Source organism: Diospyros lotus, chromosome 4, assembly GCF_014633365.1.
Source record: "Diospyros lotus cultivar Yz01 chromosome 4, ASM1463336v1, whole genome shotgun sequence".
NCBI lineage: Eukaryota > Viridiplantae > Streptophyta > Magnoliopsida > Ericales > Ebenaceae > Diospyros > Diospyros lotus.
In genome coordinates this window covers 28,201,046-28,208,987 of record NC_068341.1, presented here as the reverse complement: position 1 = coordinate 28,208,987, position 7,942 = coordinate 28,201,046, and the positions used below count along the sequence as shown (strand labels likewise).

Here is a 7,942-nt window from a genome sequence, read left to right as displayed (position 1 = left end):
TAAGGAACAACCCTTTAGTGGTTTCAGGAAGAAACAAAGAGGTTTAGGGCCAAAACGAAGATTCGGGCTTAAGTACAATTTTTTGAAATTGCTAGAGGAAGGCCAAAACGATATTTTTTCAGAATACTCAGGGGTCAAAATGATGTTTTAGGACTTGAGGGTCTTAAATGAAATTATGGAAAGTTAAGGGGTTAAGTGAAAAGGGTCAAAGTGAGATAGCCCAAAAGTTAAGGGGTTAACTGTAATTTTTCAAAGTTGGCCAATGACCAGCACATGGCCGGTCGTATAACACCTTATATTTTCGTGAAATTGCCACGTATTATAAGTGAGTTAAAATACCAAAAAATATGTTTGAAATGGCAACAAGTGACCGAATCAGTCGTAGGGAGTGCCCAAGAGCTTAGATACCTAAGGACAAAGGTATAATTTTAACGAGCGTCTCGAGGTGAGACTTATTGCACTGAAAGAAATCAAATCAGAAATGGTTTTCGGTTAAGCTAAGTTATAACCTAAAAATACTGAATAATGGTAAGGGGCTTCCGAAAAATCGTATATATTGAGTAATTTTGAGTTAATAATTCTGGGATTTTAAGTATCTCGATAAATTTGATGTTTGAGGGTATAATTCTAATTAGAGAAATTATCCAAATGAAAGAATGATGAAATTATGAGCTTAGGTGGTGAAATGTTAAAGTTGAAAACTTGAAATATGGGCCAAAGTGTTATTTGAAAGAAGTTTAGGGTTTTAGCTTGGATTTCAAAAGATGGATTAATTCTAGTTTTGGATTTCAAAAGCCACTCAATTATGGCTTTGAGTCTTTGGAGTCCATGGCTAAGATTGTGACAAGTGGCATAACACCATTGGTTGAAGGATTCTATAAATAGGCACCTTGAGTTGCTCTCAAACCATTCCAAACAAATTTGAGGAGTGAAGCACTCTAAGAGGAGGAGCTTACTCTAGAGAGAGAGAAGGAGGTTCGGCAAGAAGGCGAGAAGAAAGCGGCGAAGAAGCGGCGGAGAACGAGCCTCGTCGGAGTTGCGGGTCTTCGCCGGAATTCGCCAAAATCAGTCAGCAAAAAGGTGAGGTAAGTCCAATTTTTTTTGATAATCTTGTATAGGGGGAAGAGAGGGTTGCGTAGGTTCAAACGGGGGTCGAATCAGAGTTAAAACGAGGGAGATATGGCCGAAATACCAAACCGACACGTTGCTGTTCGGAATCTGGTGCCTGCGCGTGAGTTACACGCGCCGGATAATGGCTGCGCGTGGGGGCGCGTGTCCAGCCTTCTTGGGGCGCGTGATGGCGCGTGAGAGGTCCTTTTTACATGAAAGTTTTCAGTTATACCCCTACTTTAATACCCTTCAACTCTATATAAAAATATTTGAGGTTAGATTTACCAAAACACATATTTTCTGCAGAAACCTAGGCCGTTTGCTGTAAAATTATATCGTCGAAGAGATAACTCAACAAGGTGAGACTCCGTGAGACTCCTATACTCCAAATCCTATTTTTTATTCTCTTATGAGAGACTTCTATTACATGAGACGTGTTTCATGAAGTTCTTACACATAAACGCATGTTATTCTCTTACGTGAAATCATGATGCATATATGAAATGTATTTTTCTAAAAATTATATGCTATTGACTTTTTAACTGTTGCATTTATAAAATTCGTGTGGCCATACTGTTGTACCTATTTGTTGTTGGCTGAGGGCAAAAGTTGGATATCCCCCGAGAGGCGCTATGCGTGCGCCATCGAGAAAGCTCTCGCGGGGAAGACCGTGAGCTTAAGGAACAACGGATGTGGTGCTTGCATGAGTGCTATGAAGTCGGGCCAAAGTGACATGGTTAGGGACCTCCCGAGAGGCGCTATGCGTGCGCCATTGAGAAAGCTCTCGTTGGAGGAGGCTAACGTGTTCACGAGGCACTTCGGAGTAGTTCTCGTTGTTTCCTCATACATTTTATACCTGATCATGCATCGATATAAACTGTTTTTGGAGTTTCTCACTAGAAGATTCATCTTCTAATTGGACTATGTCCCTGGAATATTCAAACATTCCAGGTTCGACGAGCGGCTCTAAAGGAAAGGAGGTAGCTGAAGAATAAGTTTAATTTGCTGTCTATAGCATGTTTAGAATATTTTCATTTATATGCGAACCTATGTATGTCTTGGATATGTTTAAGACGTTCAGTTATATCTTGCGAGAGATGATGTCCATGTAATTCATTTTGTAAACGTCTTGAACAATTTTATGATAAATAAAGTATTATGGTTGTGAACCATATCAGGTTCGATCTATCTTCCGCATTCAAGATTTTAACGCCTGTCTTAGCTATTCGATTATTGCGTTTGTTAAGCTGAGAAGGTGTAAATTTGGATTTTTGGGATATTGTGTGATGTATGACAGCTATTGTTATATGAAAAATTTTTATATTCCTGAAATCCTAAGTTATAACACGCTCAAAAAATTTGGGTTGTTACAGGTCGGCCATGGCCGAAATGGACCACCGGGTTGCATGAGGCACTGTCGGGGGAGCATCTTTTGTAAAGGAGGATCCGACAATGGCCATTGGGTTGGCCAGAAAAGCAAGAAAATCCGATCGAAAATGGTCGCGCGATCGAGTGGCTACAAAACGCTTTTTGTGGTTGATTAAGGCTCGTTCCAGGGCCATATGAGGGAGGTAGATGCTCTAAGGCTCATGGGCTAATCGATCTGAGGCATTTGAGGCATCGGGGATGCCTATAAATAAAGGTTTCGTGATGGTCAAAAGTTAGGGTTTTTGAGCTTCAAATCGACACACTTATTGAACGAATTGGCGTTCCATTTTAAGGGGCTTTTGTTGCCCATGAGTAGTAGTGTTATTCTGGAGAATTTCGAGGGTTTTGGGTGAGGTTTGAAGGCTGATCGAGGCTTCACCAGAATTTGGAGTGGACCGCCTAGTCAAGGCTTCAAGCCTCCGGTTGAGGCCCTTCCGGCCATCCTTTCGAGCAGCAAGTAGGCCCATCAGGATCTACTCATCAAGAGGAAGAAGGAGGTGGAGAAAACCAGCATCGCCGGCTAACCGACGCTGGAGAAGATGACCGGCGCGTGAGGGACACGCGTCGGACTTCACTCGCTCTCCCACTCTCGGCGCATGTGGGTGTGTGGCTGGCTGAAAAATTTTGGAAATATTTTGTAAAATCTTTATAAATCGAGATCTTGAAGTGTGTGCAATTAGTTTTCAAGTTGGGCTTTCGATTACCTCGGTTTTAGCATCAAAGAGCCTCATTTTGCGTGAAAACGCAACATCCAGGTAAGTCCAGTATTTTTCCCTTGAAGTTCATAGCCTATAATGAATTGTTGTGAAATTAGATTTGAGAAAATAATCCCGAGGTATTTATTGGAATTTTCGGAGAGGAAAAATGAAAGAAAATGAAGGAAAAATGAAATATTGAGGATATTTAGTGATTAAATATTATTTTATGATTGAGGTGATCGAGATGATGTGATTGGTGCAACTTTTGAGAATTGGCACAAAAATCGAGGCGATGCACGCTTTTCGAGAAAATGCAAGTTTATCTCAAAAGATGAGTTTTCCTATCGTACATGATATGATTGTTTATTATGCATGATATTCATGAAAGATATGATTGCTTATATATGCATAATATTTACAAAAGATATGATTCATTTTGTCATATTGCATTGAAAGTCGTGTTAATTGCATGGCACGATACTATTGTCACATTGATATTTCTGCATGGGAATGGGATGTTGCCCCCAGAGTGTAGCCGTAATTCTCCAAGGATGTTAAGGGAATAACGTTAGGCTTATCTTGTAGAGGTTCGGAATTTGCCTAGGATTCCTAGCCGAACCTGCGGGCCAGGAAAGTTACACTAAGGGAAAATGTTGTTCATGTTATCGCATCATGCATTCATATATATGTTTTGGATCCTCACTAGAAGTTTCATCTCTTAATGGGTTATGCCCCTGGAACATTCAACGTTCCAGTTTAGACTTGCAGCTTAGGCAAGGAGCAAGTTGAGATATGATGGCACGTGATGGCACGGCCAATGGATTCAGCGAGCTGACTCGGATATGTTTTAGCTGATGCTTTATTGATTATTAGCCTTGTTAGAATATTATGAAATCTCCATGTATTTATGTATTTTAATATTGAGGATATAATATTAACTATGGTACGAATTCTTATGTTATAAATAAAGTGAATTGATTATGTACCATATCAGGTTTCGATTATCGCTTCCACATTTTTAATAATTTGCTAGGGGTTTTGTTTGGATTTTGGTACTTAAGGTTAAGTTATGTACCGAGAAAAAGGAAAAAAAAATAATTTATGTATATTTTGGGCCCCAGCATAGTGACACGCTCAGTAAGAGAAAAGTGAGGTGTTACACCAATGGCGATTGAAGCAGCGACTAAAAGAAAGAAATGAAAAAGAAGATGTTAGAAAATTCATTTTGTCTTTTGTAAAGGTAAGCTATTATATATATATATGCATATATCCTTTAAAATCTCATTTTTTGTTGCACCTTAATCTGTCGTGTGTATTATTTTCAACTGAAAGTTTATTGTTTTCGTCTTACTCCAAGTTTAAGTAAATGATGCAAAAGATCAAAGCTAAAAAAATGTTGTCGTCCATGGCAAACAAGTTTATAGCCCCAGGTGCATTAGGTAAGGGATTCAAATAGGATTAAAACAATTACAGTCAAGAAGACATTTAAATGGTGCTGCAGATTTATGAAGAGGATATTCAAATGGTGCTACTAAAATAAATGCTAGATCAGGTAAATATTATGTAGCTTCTAATTTCTCACAAATGTAAAACTTCTAATGATTGCATTTTATTTTTGTTTTTTTTAGGTGAACTCACATCCCACCATCTTTTTGTTCACTTTGGTGAAATGTATTATTTTGACAATGACTTTCAACGAGATTGTAGCTCTTTCATTGACATTTTGAGTATATGCCAAAAATTCATGGACATATACTCAGTTGGTGTGAAAATCTCCTATGGGGATGGGAAGCAAGTAACTGGGGATCCTGATTATGCTTTGTTTAATGACCATAATGGTATAAGAGACATCCATGTCTATGTTGAGAAAGATACAAAAATGAATGTTGTCCCTTTTAAACTACCACATGATAATCCAAGTTCTGGTATAGTTCTCTATTAATGTCTACATTCTACTATTATATTTACCATGTTATGTAATTTATCAAATGTTTATTGATTGTTTATGTGTTTTATAATTACTAGAACCTCCAAAGGTAACAAATTTGAAGATACAAGGTGATCTCCAAGTGAACAATAAAATAATCATTACTAGCACTATTATTGGAGGGGTTGAAGTTGCTAGTGTAGTTCAGTGGTATAAAACCACTACTACACAATTAAATATTCAGAATGGTTTTGAGGAGATCAGCATATCTAGTACTGAAAAGGCGTGTATATATTATGCAAGGCTATTTATTTTCTAATTCAATTTTGTTGTGCATATATTAACTTGTAATTTTGATCTATAATATTGAACGATATTGCAAAATATTTTAGGAATTTCTCTTAGCAATAGGAGTTGTTGGGTATTACATTGTTACAGAGTATACTCCTATGACTCATGATGGTACATCAGGTGAACTAGTGTTTCTTACCTCATAACAAGTTGTTAAGGGTAAGTATATGCAATTCAAATCTTAATTTGGTTTATATTTAATTATATGTACTTTAATTTTTCTTTATTTTTCAAATTCTTAAAGGTGAATTCATACTCAAAAAAAGAAAGTTCGAGGAAAAAATCAGAACAAGAAAGTAACTGGGCTCAAAAGTGGAGAAAAGCTTCCAATTATATTTTACAATAATCAAGGAGTGGGAGACAATCATCAATTATGGTCAAGGCACTTAGGAAGAATTGTGCGTGATCGAACCATTTGTCCTATATAAGTAAAAGCTTGGAAAGAAATAGGGGAAAATGAAAAAAATCACCTGTGGGAAGTAGTTAAGGTAAATTATCCTTTTTACTCTTATCTTTTAGGGAAATTTATTTTTATGGGAGTAATTTTAACAAGTAGTTGGTGTTTTGACCAGTGGAGTGTGTTGTGACTCGCTATTTTACCTTGACATAGTTGGGGTTCCTTGGCTGTATCTTTGAGGAATTTGAGGAGGCCATTTAGGTCACTTAAAAGCATTGTTGTGGTTATTTTATAATTGTGAGTTGATGTTATTTATTTGTTGTCACTGGACAACATTTGTAGTAGGAATGCTACTTGACAGTGATTTTTGAAAAGAATATTTTATTTAAATTTGATATCATAAGCCTAGCCTTTCTATCAAATTAGTAAATTCTCTAGTTCCCTAATGAAAAGACTGCAATGGCATACAACTCGAATGATATTTGATCTTATGGAAGTTTATTTTTAGTTCCTGATCTACTATAAGAACGTGAATGGTTGCAAAGATGATATTGGTAATTATAGTTTCATTTGTTGTAGATATGTACATGTTATTTATTCTGCTTTACTAATAGATAGTGTAAGGTTTTTAAGCTAAAATCTGATTACAAGACTAATCTTCCTCTAGCTATTGACTTTATTTAGATTCATAAACCAATTTTTCCCTTTTTCTGATGCAAATTGAATGGAATTGTTAGAGAAGTTCTTGGGACTCATAGTAATGGCTGAAATGCACATGTAATTTCAATCCTATAAAGTTGTGCATGATGAATTGGTTAGTTATCTAATTATATTAAATTCTGATTTTAGTGGTTGTGGGTTTTCTTTATGTTTCTTTTTTTTTTTTTTGGGGGGGGGGGGGGGGGGGGATGGTTGGGGTGGGGGGAGTATTTACATGAAACTGTTGAGCATGTTTTAATTTTTATTAGAATACTGATTTGCTTTAACTTACATGAACATAACTTGTATGGTTATCCTAGTATCTAAGGGTGGGCCTTGTGATGAACCATAAACTTAGGTCCATTAGGTTCTGCACTTAGTTTTCTATGGTGACATGGACAACTTATCTCTTGGTTTTTGTATTGTAGATGGGTGAGTGATGGCCCAACCTCATGGGCCATAATAGGCCAACTCAAGTTCCAACTCAGATCACTCTTTCTCTTGCTTACTTTTATCATATATAGCAAATGATGTGGCTTTGTACTTTGATAGAATGAGTTCATCTTATAAAATTAAGATAGTCTTTGATGTCTTATCAATTTTACTAATTATACATCATTTTTAATAGGATAAATTTGATAATCCCGACATAGAGTTGTATCGTGACCACACCTTGGAACATATGAATGTCTTGTGGTCGAATTGGAGATCAAGTTTAAATACTATGTAATGGCCCGCCTCCCGGAGCCCCCATGCACAAGAGGATCCATGAGAGGGTCATTATTTGAATGATATCAAACAATATCACAACCTAACTCACACACAACCCTTATAGATACCACAACCTTTTATCACATAACATTTCATAAGCATTCACAACATGAGCCCACCTGGCTTTCATAAAATACATCCATCTCAAACATATAAAACGTTACTTTAACACAAGCACAATGACACCCAAGACCTAGTCTCGAGAGGACTCTGCATTGGTTATCGTTTGGATCCAAACGCCGCTGAATGAATCTTACAACTCAGACAAATCCCTAACCATGAATGATGGAAAGCAAACGTGAGTCACAAGACTCAGCAAGCTCTAGAAAGGAAGGTTGTAGGTTAAAGATAGAACTATTCCCATAATACTCTATGCAATTCATGTCAATGGAACACCATACCATGCCATGTCCAATACCTGCCCTAACTCTAAATGCATAGCCATAAAGTAAACAGCACATAAGCGATCCTTGGGGCCCATATCAAACACACACTGGTGCCCAAGTCCAATATACAAACCTGTAAGTAGCCCACTATAGGCTATCATAACATCAATCATAA

General features: G+C 37.1%; 1 long non-coding RNA gene across 2 annotated transcripts; it reads left to right on the top strand.

Moving 5' to 3' along the window:
- The first annotated feature begins 586 nt into the window (after nucleotides 1-586).
- LOC127800455 (uncharacterized) lies at nucleotides 587-2,300 on the top strand. 2 transcript variants are annotated; one of them, XR_008022816.1, is made up of 3 exons: nucleotides 587-1,080; nucleotides 1,417-1,469; nucleotides 2,062-2,300. It is a non-coding gene; the product is annotated as an uncharacterized LOC127800455 (long non-coding RNA). The 2 variants fall into 2 exon arrangements; XR_008022815.1 differs by having other exon boundaries at nucleotides 587-1,085.
- Nucleotides 2,301-7,942: the final 5,642 nt, after the last annotated feature.